The sequence below is a fragment of the Watersipora subatra genome, chromosome 10 (assembly GCF_963576615.1).
Source record: "Watersipora subatra chromosome 10, tzWatSuba1.1, whole genome shotgun sequence".
NCBI lineage: Eukaryota > Metazoa > Bryozoa > Gymnolaemata > Cheilostomatida > Watersiporidae > Watersipora > Watersipora subatra.
In genome coordinates this window covers 29,673,869-29,692,311 of record NC_088717.1, presented here as the reverse complement: position 1 = coordinate 29,692,311, position 18,443 = coordinate 29,673,869, and the positions used below count along the sequence as shown (strand labels likewise).

General features: G+C 34.8%; 2 long non-coding RNA genes across 2 annotated transcripts; both read right to left on the bottom strand.

Annotated features, from left to right (window-relative positions):
* Nucleotides 1–1,287: 1,287 nt before the first annotated feature.
* On the bottom strand, nt 1,288–12,846 carry LOC137406177 (uncharacterized). The gene is made up of 6 exons (XR_010979843.1): nt 12,775–12,846; nt 12,112–12,193; nt 10,620–10,717; nt 4,935–5,047; nt 4,409–4,545; nt 1,288–1,798 (listed from the first exon to the last, which is right to left on the bottom strand). It is a non-coding gene; the product is annotated as an uncharacterized lncRNA (long non-coding RNA).
* Nucleotides 12,847–13,806: 960 nt separating this feature from the next.
* LOC137406178 (uncharacterized) lies at nt 13,807–18,131 on the bottom strand. The gene is made up of 3 exons (XR_010979844.1): nt 18,018–18,131; nt 15,548–15,643; nt 13,807–13,893 (listed from the first exon to the last, which is right to left on the bottom strand). It is a non-coding gene; the product is annotated as an uncharacterized lncRNA (long non-coding RNA).
* Nucleotides 18,132–18,443: the final 312 nt, after the last annotated feature.

Sequence of the window (18,443 nt, the reverse complement as noted above, 5' to 3'; positions counted from 1 at the left end):
TTAATGTGACTGGTTCTTGTTGGATTTTTTGACAGGATTCAAAGATCATGTGCCTATACTTGGGGCTACCAACAGATTACACGCTATAGACCCTGCCTTTTTGAGCCGATTTGGAACACCTATTGAAGTTCCATTACCTGATGCTGTGAGTTCTTTTTTAAATCGATTTTCTACATTTTAAATACCGGTATCACTTTCAAGTTTGCAGTTATTCTTAGAGTTGTGGAATCTTGTCTTTAGCACAGTTCACTTATTAATGAGTTTGGACAATCTTAAGCCGCCTTACAGTGCCTCGCGTTGCGCATTCACAACTCGAGTTCATCAAAAACTCAAGCCGAGTTCTTTCAACAACAACTCGAGTTCAACAACTCGGCTTGAGAACATCTCATCATTTCATTTTCTCTAGCTACGGTATATTTTATATGGAATTTCTTTGGTGCATCATTAAACGTCGTTGACATAATTTCTATGTTTGTTCATTTCTGGTGTTCATTCAGTTTCTTGTCAGGCTCTAGAGAGATAACTCTTTTTCATTTGAAAAAGAAGTGGCCTAGCTCCCACATAGATTGTTTTTTAGTTTGTTTCTTACATTCTACAATTGTTTTTGTTTCCAATTTACTCACATACTAATAAAGATAACTCATTGATTGATGAAAATTGCATAATAACTATACACACAATACTTGACTAGCCTACTTTCTTTGCCATTTTAAACTTCACTTTATGTGGTAGTCAGACAGAACATACTTATGACCTACGCTACACTGACCAATAGCCAACCAAACCATTTACTATTCAGTATCAGTAGGTGGAATGGTAGAGTAGAAAAAGTGGGAGAAGCTTGATGCATTTAGAGCTATCTACTTTTTTATTGAAGAGAGGACAACTATATGAAGAGAGTATAAAACACTGAAAAGTTTATGGATTTGGATGGATTTTTTATTGTTGCAAAATTATTGGCGCTGCTTTAGCACCCTTTGCACCCTTGTTTCTACAGCCCTGTTTATTTTAAAATTTTATCAACAAATAATATTTTTTTGCTTGTCCGCAGCTATTTCCTTGATTAATTTAGGTTTTTAGGTGCTTTGTCACTATTCTTCACTGCAGGCGAGATAATTTACAGTGTTTTATGCATAGGCCTACGTATGTTTTACATGAGGCTAGAAGAGTTTACCTTGAGAAAACTCTGCAGGAGATGAAAAATCATCCTAACGCCAAAGTCACCATGGACATCAATATTGATGCTTTGGTAATCCATACTGATGGCAAATATATGCGCGATTTAAGGGACATATGTCAGTAAGTGCATTGAGTAAAACTAAGAATAGCAGCTACACAATTTTTCAACATCCAATATGGTTTAAATATGACAAAAACTTAATAAAAATACAATACTTTTCAAGAAACTAAATTTACATAATAAGTCTTATTTCTACCAAAATCAGCAGTTGATTCTCGAGTACTGCACAATAATGCACACATTAAAAGTTACTATATCAGAGTCTGTCTTTTCTTTAAAAGACTAATGCCCATAGTTTTATAAAATAATCACTATAGTATAAGAGAAAGAGTGTGTCAAAAAGCACAACAGATATAATACTCAGTTTATTTCCGACAGCAGCATTTCTAGCTCCATGCGCTGTTTTTTTCATGGGAGAGCTACAGGAAAATGAGCAGTCCTGTAGTATTTTAGTTGCAAAGGTTTTAAATGATGAGTATACATCTGGCACTGTCTCAGTATATTCTTTTTTCATCTCTAGCTGAACCGATGAGACAGAATATAGATATCGATGGCAATCTATAAATAGAAATTGAAATAGGTGAACCAGAATACCTACCTATTTGATGACTTTCTAAAATCCAAATAAACTACATGTACAGACAGTTCCCTACTTACGAACATTCGAGTTACGAACAACGGTACATACGAACGCATGTATGTTGTTCGTAACTCGATTAACTTTCGAATTATTTGTTTGAACTTTACACATGTATTGTAAAGAGATTTGCCGGCCTTTACTTGGCAAGATCTCTACTAATAAATAAAGATAAGAGAGTGCCTGTAGTTTCATTCAGCTTTTAATTAGCGAAATAAATTTCACCAGCCGAGGAGCATACGGCTATTTGCTCTGCTCAACTAAATGCGCGCACTCATTTATATACAATAATATCAACCGTTCCGGCTAACGGCAAACGGTAAGAACACCGACTAACAAGGTGAATGAATAGGACCGCTAGAGCGTTGGTATGACAACAATCTAAGTGACGATAAGTGATGGTGTTATGACGGTATATCAGATATAACAATAGCATAACGAGTGAAACAACGATATAATAAACGGACAACACATACAAAAAATAAGACAACAGCGATAAGTGATAGCATAACGATTAAAACAACAATATAATAGAAAGGACAATAAATAAGAAATGCAGTGTCATGGCCCGGCATCCACCAAAGTATTATTTCCATTTTATTAAATATTTTTTTCAGTACAAACCAATACAGGTTAATTATACAAGCCTTAAACATACTTATATAAACCTTCAATATACTTATATAGGCCTTAAACATAAATTATAATACAAAATATAGCACTGCAGCACCTTACGAACAAATTCACCTTACGAACAATCGTTCGGAACGTAACGCGTTCGTAAGTTGGGAACCGTCTGTACAGTCAAACATGGATAACTCGCCCTCGGATAGCTCAAACGCATGGTTAACTTGAACGGTTTCTTTGGTCCGTTCCCACATAATGATAAATTGCTTTAGATAACTCGACCTCAACTCTGTTAACTCGAACAGTTTTTTGCCCAATGGCTACCAAGATGGTTGTTATTGCTTTAGAAAATCACTTTATTCCAAGCCATAGAGGTAAACCTCAACTTTTCGTAATTCATAGGCGTCGTTATTACTACCATCGGCAAAATATTTTTGTCAACGACTTTTCTAAAGGTTTGGTGAAATTTGATTTGACCAAACTTTCGCTCGGTCCCGCGAAGTTCAGGTTATCCATGTTTGACTGTATATAGAAAATTTTATGTATGAGTCAAGAATGATTTGGTGTAAAAACATAGTTCATATACAAGCACAAACACTAAATCTCTTATATTATCATTGAACCATCCTTGCTTTCCGGACTGACAAATAGTCTGGTCCAACGAAAACACAATTGATTAAATTATTCACAAAATCCCAAAATAGATTTACAGGCATCGTTTGAAACAAGATTGTTAATATTTGAGGATCTAGAAGCAAATTCAAATTCCACATGTTGGTTTTAGATTAAAAGGTATATTCACAAATATTGACATAATTTTCAAACTCATAACGGATTAATAGTTAATAAATGACATCAAATAGATAACTTCTAAAAAAAAAGAACTCTCAGCAAGGTGTCAACCGAGCGACACTGTCCAATAAAGGCTCTTGCCACAGATTGGGAAACGCTTCTCTATATAGACCGGCGATGCATAAAGTAAAAATTCAACCAGAACAAAAACCCAAGCGGACCCGATAACTCCAAATGTTGTAATTGAATCTCCTTACAGGTTTACAAAGTTGAATTTGCAGACTAAACCAAAAGCACAAAGGGCTCCATTACCTGCACACTACACAGGTAATGGAGACCGGTAATGGTTTTACTTTGCACTGTAATAATTGGACTGCATTGATTAGCATTGATATATTCACACTGGCACCGTAATGGAAAAAAATCACAATCACATATATAACATCATGCTGCTTAGTGTTGCGTCATTCTATTATAGTGCAATACTCTTAAATTGGGAGTCATTAGGTGCGCTTGGGTCTTGTCCTGGCTGATTTCTTTCTATAAGCATTGCCGATCTACGTAGAGAAGGGCTTACAAATCTGGGGCTCTCGGAGACTACAATGGAAATAAAAACCTGGCGGAACGGTCCTACGCTCTGTAGTGGTTTTGTAATTGATGGTTATTTTTTCCATTATCATGCAAGCGTGAACATCTCAATGCAACACAATAGAAACTGATTTTTGCAGTAGAAAATATAACCATTACCAGTCTCAATGGAGCCTTATAGCGCCCCATGTTCCATGTTCTCAACCAGAGTTGTTGAACTTGGGTTGACAACATGGTTACATACATAGTTTTACAGTACATACATAGTTTAATTTCTATTAGCTAACGGGTGCCTATTGATGTACCATTGTTAATATAACCAGATCCACGGTTATGCTACCGTAATACCACGTAATACCAGTATATTGCAACATATTTTTACAAACTCGAGTTTGTGAACTCAGGTTGTAATACTGGGCTTGCAACTCTGTTTATCAACTCTGATTGCGAACCCGGGACACTCTAATCCGCCATAAGTCTCAATAACTTGTATAGTGTGCAAATGACATAGTAGATCATCGCACCTGTTAAATACAAAACTTTAGGTACACCATAAGCATCTCCATCCTTTTTTGGTCTTATTCTGTGTGTATTCCATCGCTCTTTAAAGATTTTCAGCTGTTCTCGAATTATGCCCATGAAGGAAAATCTTATTGCTTCGCTAGAAAAGAAATGACAGTTGATCATTTGTAATACTATTAATATAGTAATTTACACAACAATTTTTTCATCTTGAATGTAATGTAAGGTAATGCCTGCCCACAAGACATAGTCTCTGAAATATAATAGGACCTATTAATAAGCTCCATACTTTCGTAATAAATTAGTTGTGACAACAAGACAATTGATCACACATAGCGACCTGTTAACACATGTATGGAAACTACGCTTCTTTAAAACACAAACATTGTGCTAGGGGTAGTAGTGGCAGAAGCTATCAACTACCAACTGTGGTAGTTGATAGCTTGTGCCACTGCTGACTAACTTGTGCCATTGTGGCTAACAATAGGAAGCAAACACCAAAATCAACTGTCACTTCTACACACATACATATGGGTTTCGTTAGCTGTAGATATCTGTCCTTTAGATTCCAAGTCATCAAACAAGTGTATAAATGGCTGAAGGCAACCTTCCCTTAAACTTCGCCAAAACCTTTCTATCCGCTGAAATATTTTACATTACATTTCACATAATATAACACAATAAATATTGTTTATATAACACAGACATAAAGAATGCAAGAAAAATAATTGGAAACAGGGACCAAACTGAAATCAATATAACAGTAAGCGCTGGTACAATTATTTTACTAGCATTCAATTGTTTGATTATAGTTTTTGGTTTGATGGTTTCTGTTTTTCGGTATGGGAGTCCAATTAAATGGATAATTGCTCCAATTAATTTGACCTTCAACTGTTGAGCTTTAATTATTCCATTTATTTGATGTTTAGGTTATTGGTTCTCTTGTTGAGTCTAGCACCACAAAACTTTTCATTTAATTGGAGCTACATAACAAAATAATTGGAATAATTGAACCCGAATAATTAAATGAAAAAAAACCTAAATAATTAAATGGCCCAAATAATTGGTAATTGGACAACCCTATGATTCAATTATTCCAGTATTTAATAATTGCACCAGCTCTAGATGATGCTATGCTGCAACTACATAGAATTGTAGGTCTATTCTAAAGTGTGTATAAATCAACGTGTATTAATCATCGTTTACAGTTTGACGACAAAAGGTATGAATGACCAGCAAAGAGCAAAGATTTTTCGGAGCTTTGCTACAAGCATGGTTGTCTATAGCCTGTATTTACAAGCTTTTTTTTCGGAAGGGGAGATGAAAAACAGCTCGTCACATATTGTTTAAACAAACTGAATCTAAAAATCAAAGTTGTTGTCTTTATTCTAGTAATCTCCTAAAAAATAAAAACTGACCAATCATCGTTTGTATGTAGTCTGATGGTAGTCCTCTGACTACTACACAGTAGTAACTTGTGTGTTTGACACAATCAGTGCTGAAGAATCTGCAAATGCAGAGTGCTGTAAATCTATACTGTAAATTTAACATTGTATGTCTGCCTGGCAATAAAATTCATGTATATATATATATATATATATATAGGACAGTCTGCATGACTCAGTGCCCGGTTATTTTGTACAATGAAAAAAAATTGTTTTACAAAGATGAGAAAAATAAGATTGATACTTTGCAATGTGGTTACAGATAAAGACTTTTAAAAATAAATATTCGAAAGTATAAGATAAAATTTTGTATCTATATTTATTCATATTTACAGCTAGCATTTTTTTCTTCATTGTACACTTTACATGGTTGAGCATGTCCGCGCAATCATCCTATGAGAGAACACCTTTTTGGAAATATTTTGTTTTGCAAACACAATGATTATGAGATGTACTACACTTTTATAGTATACTAGCTGCATTACCCGCCTACAGTAACAGATTCACGGGCAGCATAAGGTTTATTGAGAGTTGGCTTTCATACTGTAAAACAACTCCAAATATGCAGTTACATCTCCCTCTCTCCCCTCTCTCCCTCCCTCTTCCCCCTCTCTCTCCCCCCTCTCCTCCTCGCTCTCTCTCTCCCCTTCTCTCCCTCCCTCTCTCTCTCCCCCCTCTCCCTCTCTCCCCCTTTCTCCCCCCTCTTCCTCTTTCTCTCCCCCCTCTCCCTCTCCCCCTCTCTCTCTCCCTCTCCCCCCTCTCCCTCTCTCTCCCTTTCTCTCTCTCTCCCCCCCTTTCCTCCTCGCTCTCCCTCTCCCCTTCTCGCTCTCCCTCTCTCTCTCCCTCCCTCCCTCTCTCTCCCCCCCTTCTCTCCCTCTCTCCCCCTCTCCCTCTCTCCCTCTCTCCCTCTCTCTTAGTTCAACGCAACACTTGCGGATAGACAACATTTTTGGTTTTTCTGTCGGGCGTATGAAGAAACAGTTTTCGGCGTGTGCCTACTTTTGAGCAGGCGACGTATAGCTGGTCATGGCTGATGCAGGGTGACAGTAAGTCGATAGCAGCTGCTCTCTTTCTTTTCACAATAGCGTATCGCAACCCTCGGAGTACTCGTGAAAGTTCTGTAATAGTAAGTTACAGTAGGCCTACTCGTAGCTGGAAAAAAATTAGTAACTCGGCTGCTGAAGGAAATGAACATGACCCACTATCACGAACAGCGGCAAATCCAACGTTATTAAGTAGTGGAGATGTGGCAATTCATATACAATACAACATTGTATAAGAAACACTTACCTTTTTGATGTGGAAATTTAGTAGGTGAGAAATGCGTTTTTCCAGTGGCTCAAAGAAACAAACGTTTACATGACCTTCTCCGTACACGTTGGCAGTAAATATTAATTGCATGTAAATAACTACTCGTTAATTTATTTTATTTAATAAATAGTACATTTGTATAGCTGTATAGACACCTTTGTATAGGCCGCAGAACTCAGGAAGGCGCTTTTTAACACGGCAGAAAATTTGCTGTTTAAAAAGCGTGCTAACCGGGGATTTCGGTTAATGCGCCCGAGCGGTGAAAGAAAAACAACAGAATCGCCACACCTTTATATAAGCCGCTTGGCTCAAATCGTCAGAGAAAAGTAGCGGCTAATAGTCCATATTACGAAATTACGATATTTAGTATTCATATTAGTTCGGTTGGCTTCGTTCGACCGAATGGAAAAAGAAAGACCGCTCCATAATTTATTTACTGTTACTACACATATTAATTCGGTACACGTTGGCAGTAAATATTAATTAGATGTAATTTACTACTCATTAATTTATTTAAAGAGTAGTAAATTTTATTTAATTCACGACTAATATTTACTACTAATTTAATTTTACTACTTACTCATATTAATTAAGTTTGCTTCGTACGATCGAATCGAAAAAAAAGACCGCCATATAATTTATTTATACTGCTCATATTTGGGAGTTATCGGTGACTCAATATGTCGAGAAGACAACTCATACTATTAGCATATCAGTATTTATCGTCCATCCCTACGATGAATAGCAGGTTACGTATTATAATAGAGGCGTGTACTAACCGGAGATTCCCGTTAATGCGCCCTAGCGGTGAAAAAACCACAGAATAGACACGCCCTTATATAAAAGTAGCGGCTAATAGTCCGAAAAGTACGGTACTCAATAAAGCGGACAGACAGATACACAACGATTGCCATTTATATAGTAGACTAGAATTCTGATGCTCGCTTTGCTCTCAGCAGCATTCTAGAGGATCACACTGCAAATCTAGAAAATTTTTTAACTAATTCAAAGCCAGCGGAAACCTATGACATCAAATTCTGAATTGGTTTCATTTATTTATTTTATTGAAAAATGTGGTTTTATGATCCTGGTTATATATATATATTATATATATATACAAAAAGTAAGAGATGATTAAAAATGAGTTTTTATTACTAATAGTTTCATCAGACATTAACTCATTAATACAATCATCAGACAACTCATGCTTAAAATTTTTTAGCATGAGTTTATTGTCTGATGATTGTCTGATGATCTTAAAATTTTTTAGCACAGTTATTGTCTGATGATTGTACTCTGTACATGAAACTATTAGTAATAAAAACTCATTTTAGTCATCTCTTACTTCTTTTATATTTTAGCACTTACTTCCAGTAATAGAGCACTATGCTAGAAAAGAGTGACATTATTCTATATATATGTATATAGTTATGTAAAACAGTTGCACTTAACTTTCAGCTACTGGCAGTTTCATGACTTCTTCTGTCAATCTTCAGGCTGCTACTAAAATTCAAGCTGGTGACTGATATTTCCGCCCTTTCCTCTGATTGGTTGATGTTCCGTTTGGTTGGTGAGTGGTGGTTCTTTTTGATGATTGGTTGACTCTAAAATGAGCGGGGAGAGAATTTTTAGAATAAGGGCAAGTTGATGTGATTTCTGATCATTTGTTAAATGTAGAGGTTTCTGGCTTGTCAATAATACAAAACTTTTCTGCTAAAAAACTAGAAACCTCTACATTTAACAAACGATCAGAAATTACATCAACTTGCCCTCAATCTAAGAATTATCTCCCCGCTCATTTTAGAGTCAACCAATCATCAAAAAGAACCACCACTAACCAATCAAGCCGATCATGAGCCAATCAGAGAAAAGGGTGTGAATATCAGTGACCATCTTGAATTTTATTAGCAGCCTGAAGATTAACAGAAGTCATAAAACTGCCAGTAGCTGAAAGTTAAGTGCAACTGTTTTACATAACTATATATATATATTATACAATATAGATAATCTAGTAGTATAACTGTTTTGTCAACGAGAGCTTTACAATGCTTGTATTGTACATAAACTAGGTGACTGGACAGTTTTTAAACATGTGAGAGGACAACTTCACAGGATAAAGCTGTTTTCTGCAATATGTGACAAGTTTTTTTTGGTTTTCCGCCACTCCGGAAAAAGCTTGTAAAAACAGGCTAGGTTGTCCAAAGCAGACTAGACAAACCAAGGTTAATCACATAAAGTCTATTAGCATTAGAATTTGGCTACTAGCAACAATAACATAAGTGAGATTTTAAGTCATGTTAGATACTGTACAAGAGCATTTTTATTGCATTTCACCTATTACATAGCGATAGCCAAATATTCGCTATTAATAAAAATAGAAAACACTATGATCTTTGTATAGCCTCAGGTATGTTTACGTTTCCACCACTAAGAAAGGGGTGATATTCTATTACGAACAATCAATTTCGAATCAGGCTGTTATGAACTGTCATTTACGAATAGGGCCGGATTCTATGACACTTGACATGCTGCTGAAGCAAACAATTGCTCAACTAAAAGCCAAATTTTTTTGCAGCTTTGTTTTGCTAGATTATGTTCCTTCAAACCGACACTTTTGTCGTTAAAACATAGAAACCCTCTTGTAATAATAACTCTTCTACAGTGTTAATGATAGAATAAAATTACTTGATTTCTGGTAGACTTTCCATAGAGAAAAGACTTCCCACTCATGCTATCACTATGAACAGGCACGTACAATTTTTGGCAAAGCTAAAATAGATTTACTTTGTGATGACAAGAAGAAATGCTCACAGAATTATAGGCCAAACGCAGTGAGAATTAAAAAAGTAAGGAGACAAGCTTACTACCTGGCAATTGTGCAATAAAAATAATTGATGGCAATGGAATAATGCATTTGTCAGTCACTGAAGCCAACATATTTGTTTAATTAGTTCAGTAGTGTCCAGCAGACGATCTTCAACCATTATTTCATGGGGCCTTCAACTACTTGATGCAGTCATGTAGCGGGTGAGATCAACCTAATATTTCACCTTTCCCCAGCTGTCATGTAGTACAATATTTATAATTGGAATGGATGCAATAGGGGGGGGGAGAAAGACCTTTATCTTGAATCCAACCAAAACGTCACATCCGGCCCGCAAATTGAATAGGTTGAACAGCCTAGTGCAGATTTGCAACAAAGGATTTCTTCAAAGTGTCATATGTGATGAACCTATTTGCAGTCAAATAACCCCCGAACACACTCTTTCCTAGATGATTTCAAAAAATGGGACAAGTTGGTCAAAAGATTAACCTTATATTGAACATGTCCCAGTTAAAAGTCCTATAACCTCTGATTTGCTTACAAACAAAATATCAACAAAAGTACAAAGTTTACCAACATCCAACTCGAATAGAAAACTAGCATTTAAACAATGCAAACCTATCACTAACCTACCTTTAAACTTCTCAACTTGATCCAAAAAATATTTAGCGATAACAGCAGGATCATTGTTGGTTACACCCACTTCTAACCACAGAACATATCGAGAGAACCTGAAATGGTAATGTTTTTAAACTCAATATTAGGCGCTTCACTCCATAAATATATTTTTCATTTAATTTCATAGTTCATGTCAGTGTTTTTTACCAATGATCAATAGTAAATTTAAAAAGAGGTTCATTTCACACAAACCTCAAATAGGCTTCCATATTATATGTGGAAATTAATTGTTTTTGTCAGAATTCTATTTTCTTTGTTTTTTTTTATTTGATAAAGCTTTTGCCTTTAGGATCTCAGAACAAACCAGATCAACATTCTTTGAATTTCAAGTGTTCATAGCTAGTACATTGAAGCTTGACATTTTTTATTTTTATGCAGATACTGGTGAACACCAAAGCATAAAAAACTATACTATATTTTAATGACCGTTATCAGATTTTGCACATGTTTAGAGTTTCCGAAACTCCGCAGTATAATCTTTGTGACCTAAGATCTTCATTGCAGTGGGAGAGTCATTGGTTATTTTCTGTTTAACAATATACGGACAAAATTTAACCACTTAATGAGGCTTATTGTTTACTGAGCTGTTAGGCCAGTGTTACAAGAGATATTCAAAAGATTTATTATTTGGATACTATTTATCTACAAAGCAGATGGTCATTGTGGAAAAATGGTAGTCAGCTTACTCAACTTCACACTTCTGAGTCTTGAGTTTCATCCCGGACAATGCTGTAATTTTTTATCCCATTATCATTGCTGGTAAATTTTGTTTTGACATTGTCATAACTTATCAATGAATGACTATTAATATTCTTTCTAAAACAAACTTTTATCAAACTAATGATACATATTAATCTATATCGATTATGAAATTTCATGTTGTAGCCATTAATTGTTTCATTGAAAAGCCAATTATCTAGTGAATTTTAAAATGCTTCATTAATATCAAATGTTTAGACCGAGACATGAGAATTATTTGCTCTAATCATATTTTGTGGGTTAAATTACATTGACTATGCCCAGGTTTTGGGAAAATTCTGTCTGCTTTATCAACTGTATAGCTCTTAAAATGCCCTCAGCCGGCCTGGGAATAATGAGTTTCAAAACGTTGTCGCTGCTAGAATCTTCACACTAGATACATACAAAAATAGTTTAGTTTGTAGGCAAATGTCTGCTCTTCCTGGTGCATTTTTTATTCAAACCTTTGGACTTTTAATAATATTTTGTAGGATAATTGTAGAGGTAAGTCTCTATTTTTGAAAATATTCATGGGCTATAGGATTAATGTTGTTCTAGATTCAACTGCACAACTTATAAGAAATGGTCATAAAAATTACCAGCAAATCTTAAAACAGATTCCAAAAAAGAATGGCTCATGTTGACTGTGCAAGTAAAACAAAAAAAATGTTGAAATAGCGTGAATGAGGCATAAGTTTGCTTTTCTTACCCATCAATGCAGCCATGTACAGCAAATCCAAATTTTTTGAGTTTGTCCCAGCCATCTATATGCCATACATAATTCGGGTGCACTGTAACAACATGGAAATCCAGAATATTCAACCAATGATATAGAATATGCTATGTTATTGATTCAACGAAAGTACAAATAGGAGTGACTAACAATTAAAATATAATTAAAACAATATACACAAACTACTTTAACTCTGTTTGCAAAAAATTGTAATGCAATAGTCTAGCACACATTTGTTACAGTTCTTCTAAACATAAGTACAAATAAGTACATTGCTTTCAAATGGAGCCAAAACCATGTTTTTTACACTAGAATTAAAGTAAATTAACTGTGACTTTGACAATTCTTTAAATATTAGTTAGTACAAAGTCTGCAAATTATCTTGGAAGAACTGCATGTTATTTAGTAAGAAAGATTCAAGGTAAATCTTTCCATGAATTCCGGCTTACTTTCAGAACTGATATTAAAGTTGATATCGATATAGTTGATAAATGAGTTGCCATAATTGGGTGTTACCAAACTAACATAGAATTTCTTGTAAAGAAAACAAATTTGTTTTTAGTTAATAAAAATAATTAAAAGACGATAAGCAAAGCAGCTATAATGGTTGTAATTAAAATTAAATAATTAGATACTTACTAATAGACACGACGTTTTAGTGTACGTTCCTCATCTGAACACCTTCAAAGTCAACAATTTTCATTAGCAGCATGACATCCCGCCTAAAGATAAACCACACATAATCCAATAAAGTAACACGCAAGCGAGGAGTTAATTCCTTGATGCAAGCCGTGCCGAAGATTTCAGCTATTTCACAGGAATAAAATAACATTATAGGTTAAATTGAAATAAGAACATTATTTCAATTGAAATTGAAATAACTTGTTTTGTTAAAAACAAAACAAGTTAAATAGTAATATAATAGTAATACTCGCGTAAGTTTTAAAACGCCGGATAAAACTTATCAATGCAAAATGAATTGATATCTGTATATGTTTGAATGTGAAGATTGAAGATCAGACAACTCCTCAAGCATTACGAAAAGTATTAAGCGTTCTTTCTTCCTCCTCCTCCACCCAAGTAACAGGAAACCTGTGAAATTGGGCTAGAGCTGAGCTAAGTAAAACATACTCTGATTATATACTCAGATTGGGATATTTTACATCACAATAATAGCACAATCCCTCAAGTTGAACAACAATAGAGCTTTTGGACCTGACAGAGTGGAACACTTGCAGCTTACTCGGCACGAGTGTTATTCACAGCGATTGCGGGCTGTTTATTAGATTCCCAGGCACTTTTTAACCTCTAGCGGATTAAATATCAAACATGCTTGATATTTTGTACTATTTTGTACTAAAACTCTCGGGTGAAGCAGCCTGTAATCTGGTAGAAGTGGCCCAAAACTGACAAAGGTTGAACACCCCAGCCCTAGACACATCAGTTCTAAAACTAAACACATACATATTTAGTACACCAGCACAATTAGAATACCTGCATATGAACAATTGAATATTCTATACTACCAATCACAATTCGAATTAGTTTCAAATTAAAAGATTTATTGTTAAAGCAACTAATCTATAAATAATCGTCTATGTTGCCAATTAAAACCATTGGTAAAAACTGGTATATCAGCAAAGCGTAGCGTAGTACATGTACATTAACTCACTGCCTCACATTCAATCCATATTCATTGTTGAGAATCTGCCAAACTGTTCTGTAACCAATTAGACCAGAAGAGCTGTTGATCAATTCCTAAAGTGTTACAAGAAAACTTGTATTATAGATAAAAGAAAGATTTGCATTCATTATTTAAACACAAATTTTCATTTTTATTATTGTCTGTACAGTAATACTTCAACTTACGAGTGCTCTAACGTACGAGAAACTTGAGATACGAGCCAGCTTTTAAGCACGTTTTAGCACTAACATACGAGCAATGTTTGAGATACGAGTACGTGAGTCAGTTGCTAAGTATGCCGGAGGTGTTTTATGAGAACAGCATCACTCTGTATTTTTCAACTACTCAGGTTATACTTTTGTACCGTGTTTTCTGTGCGCAGGCTTCAGTGCAGAATTATGTGAATTAAAAGTACGGTGCGTAGACCGAAAGTTTGCCAGTAAAATGAAAGATAATGGAAAGAAAAAACAAATGATAACAATTGATATTAAACGGAAAATTATTGTAAAATATGCGAAATGTGTATGCATGATTGAGCTAGCTCAGCAATATGACAGAAATACATCTACAATTATCAAACCGAAGGGCATTCAGGGCATTTAGTTTGCAAAAGGACTAACCATAGTTTCTAAACGACGCAGCGATCTTCACGACCGTTGATGGAGAGACTGCTCAGGCATTGGATAAAAGATAAACAATTGGCCGGTGACAGCGTAACTGAAACGATGTTTCAATAAAGGCGAAAAGGCCGGTGGTGAAAAGGCGAAAAGGCCTATGTGAAAAGACCGGTGCTATCTATAAAAATTATAAAAATAGACTTTCGAACGAATTGGCTAGTGGTCGTGCATTAACCTCTTGTGATGACACCAGTGTTCGTCCTGATCGCAACACGTTGAAAGGGCGACAAAGGCAAACGCCCTTAGATAGGTTTATCTTAAAACGGCCGGCTAGTCGTGAAAGCGAAACAAAGGAAAAATTAGCTAACCAGCGAGAAACTTCCAACTATGAACGCCGAAGAAATTTTAATTACGAAAAATGAAAGTTTGCTTTTAAGTTTTTTTTAAGACTTCGATAAAACCCAAATTTATTAAATTCAACTGTTGTAATGAAGAATAACACTTATATCTTCCTCCCTGGCAAATGCTAGCGTTAGCAGCAACTGTATGTATTTAATTTTACATTTTAATTAATCTTATTTCCTTGCATCGTTTTTATATTTGTTGCTTTTTAAAAGCAAGTGGTAAGTTAGGACAATAACCAAAATGTTTTTTCTGTTACAATATCTTGTTTTGAGTGTTTTATTTGCATTTTTTAGAGTATAGAAACCAATTAATATATATTTAATTGGTCTATATATAAATAAATTGCACCAACATGCGAGTAAATTGACATATGAGCTCAGTCTCGGAACGCATTAAGCTCGTAAGTCGAAGTATGACTGTAATTGAGAGGATCACTACTAGCAAAAAGAGGTTAGTCCACTGAACGATTGATTAATTGAAGGAGTGAAAACCATTTCGCAATGTTCCCTTTACATGCTCGCTCCTGTACGAAAATAGTTTCAAGACACTTTAAATCCTTGTAATTTACAAGGAGGCAACAATAGCACTGTGAACTGCACTATGTGCTATGTTAAACATTTGTGTGGTCTTACGCAGAAAGATAAGACGCCAGTAAAATGTAAAAAAGCTACATATTTCTTAATAAGGTCCAGCAAATTAAACTTACCAATAGCTTTTCTAATAAGTTTCAATATCAGCTGTCAGATTGTATCCTCAATGACAAATACCTTTCCTTAATGACAATTTACTTAGCTGGCTTGTCCTAAAATGTCGAGATAACGATGTAATACAGTTCGAGTCACTAGCTAAGCTTGGACCTGTCATTAGTATTTCATTATGAACTAGAACTGGTTACTCCACCGCAAAAAAACCAAAGACTTCAAATAGGACTAGAACCAGTAACTTGTTACTTTTCAAACCTACACACTACATGTGAGCTATGTAGTGTCAAACCTACACACTACATGTGAGCTATGTTGTGTCAAACCTACACACTACATGTGAGCTATGTAGTGTCAAACCTACACACTACATGTGAGCTATGTTGATTAATTACAACGAATATCAAGTAGGCCTACTTCTAAAGTGTTAATGTTATAAGCTTGAAAACAAAAATGTTTGGCAGCATTTACGGCAGCACCTGTTGACCTGACGTCTTAGGTGTCAAACTGAAAGTTACTTAGTTTAATATTATTTATCTGCCTACAAAATTTCAACCTAACTAACAGTTTTAGAACATTAAGAAACACAAAATGCGCTGCCAAACGTAACCCTGCTGACATTTTCAATAAATACCGCAAACTCGTCAAGGGCAGCTTTATCTGTCAAAAAATTTGTTGCTATAACTTCAACAGTCTCCGAGATTTAGTTATCAAAAAAAGGTGAAATAAAGAGAACAAATAAATAATTCCAGGTATTTCAATAGTCTTAATAATTATCTGCTGCACACTGATCAAGCGATGTGACTATACATCTTGTGTATACAGAAGAAATTGTTTCAATATGTACTCAAAGATGTACTCAAAGATGTATCTGGTGCTAATGAAAAAACTAGGATATATTCTAAATGTTTGTTTTTTTCTAAATTTGTTTTAAATATATTTTAACAATATGTACTCTTTGCATTTAACGTTAGCGAATAACCCACCTTAAAGAATAGAGAAAGCATAATATTATTATGCTTTATTATTCATCTTGAGGTGTTGACTGATGTTCTAAAAAAAGAATCAAGGAGATTGACCAACCAGAAGCTGAGATATAGCCAGCCAAACACAGGTCTACCAAAAAACAAAAGTGTTTTGGTAATCATCAATATATGACGTATGAAATCGACTTGTGTGCCATTGGTCAATTAAGCCAACTAATGCGCTCTCCTATAACAATCACGGCGTTTTAATTGGTTTAATCCCTGGAAGTATAGAACAATCAAATTGGGCCTAACAATCATCGCTCCTAGAATTCCGAACCAGTCCCTCTGACGTGTAGATTAGTTTTAGCATAAAATAATTACACGCATCTATTATTTCGCAACATTTCGCTATCTTGCTAGTTCAGCTCAGTTTTGTTGTTCTCCTACTTAGTTTCCATATTCAGACTCATCTTTAGCGTTGTTCAGATTTTTTAACTATAGCTATAGCTAATAAATAGAATCAATCATCAATCTCGGTTATCATTTGGAATTTTCTACAAATTATATTAGTTACATCATTTATTCTATTCGCAGTAATATTATTATTTTGTATAATATGCATTATGAATATTATATAAATCATAAAAAATAATCATAGATAAGATAATAGATCAATAGAAAAATCAAAGCAAAGGTTATCGTTTTCTTTTCTTATAGCAAGAGCAACACGGTCAAGTTAGTCTTTTTAAGATTATGGCTGTAGTGAATTTCCAGTCTGTTAATAGTGACGATAATCATGAAAATCAACTGAATGCTGCAGTAGATACACAGTAGAATAATGATGAAGGAACAAAAAGTCCCATTCCTATTTCTTGTTCTAAACAATCTGCAATCGTGGATATCGCATATAGACTATACACGCGCCGTTCGTTGAACAGATGATCTTCGGAGCATATCCGTGGAGATCGAGTTAAAATTTGAAGCACAATAGTCAAAATCTGCTCTTCTGCTTTAAAAAATCATGGCGAGGGGTTGTGGGCAAATGCCTTTACCACACAATGTTTGGATGATTTTCCTGAGAAACCAGAGCTAGTATGTAAATTATTTACTATCGCGAGAAGCGTTTCACATCTCGTAGCCAAAACAATCATTATACATAACGGCGGTAAGGGTGCGCAACTCCGGCACATGACCATTAAGTCGATTTCATACGTCACAGTTTTCGGGACTTTCGAAGGGTTTTCCTCTAATTCTTTATTAGGTAGACCTGTGTTTGGCTGTCTATATCTCAGCTTCTAGGGGGTCAATCTCCTTGATTCTTTTTTTAGAACATCAGTCAACACCTCAAGATAACTAATAAAGCATAATAATATTATGCTTTCTCTATTCTTTAAACAGTTTTACATATTTTTATATCTGATATTAACAATAAGCTAGGTTTCTCCAAAAACTAAAAGCTGTGGTGTGAACCTTATGTTATAGAATCTGGCATAGATGTGAAACTTACGACAAATTTACTCCATGTTCTGCAACAACAACATGTTTCAATTCTTCCAATGATAATGTCCCATGACGTTGCAAATAGCTCGCACTGAGAAAATTAGCCATTTCTTATATTTCTGCAATACAAAATTACATCAAAAGAATTATATACCAAACACTTTCTTTAAATAATGTAAACAATCTTTCAAAGAATTACAAATTACTACTTTTCAATGTACCTACATTACATTTGGCTGCATGTATGTAACAACTATTTCTGTATAATGTAATAAAAAGTGTTTAGCAATTACCGCAAAAAAGTGCATTAGAGAACCAACTCTAACTTAATTTTTTGAAATAAACTTGGTTGAGCCTAGAAATTAAAAAAAATCCAATAACATTTGTCAAGATTATTTTTTCTACAAGTTGTCATAGAACCATTTAGTGTACT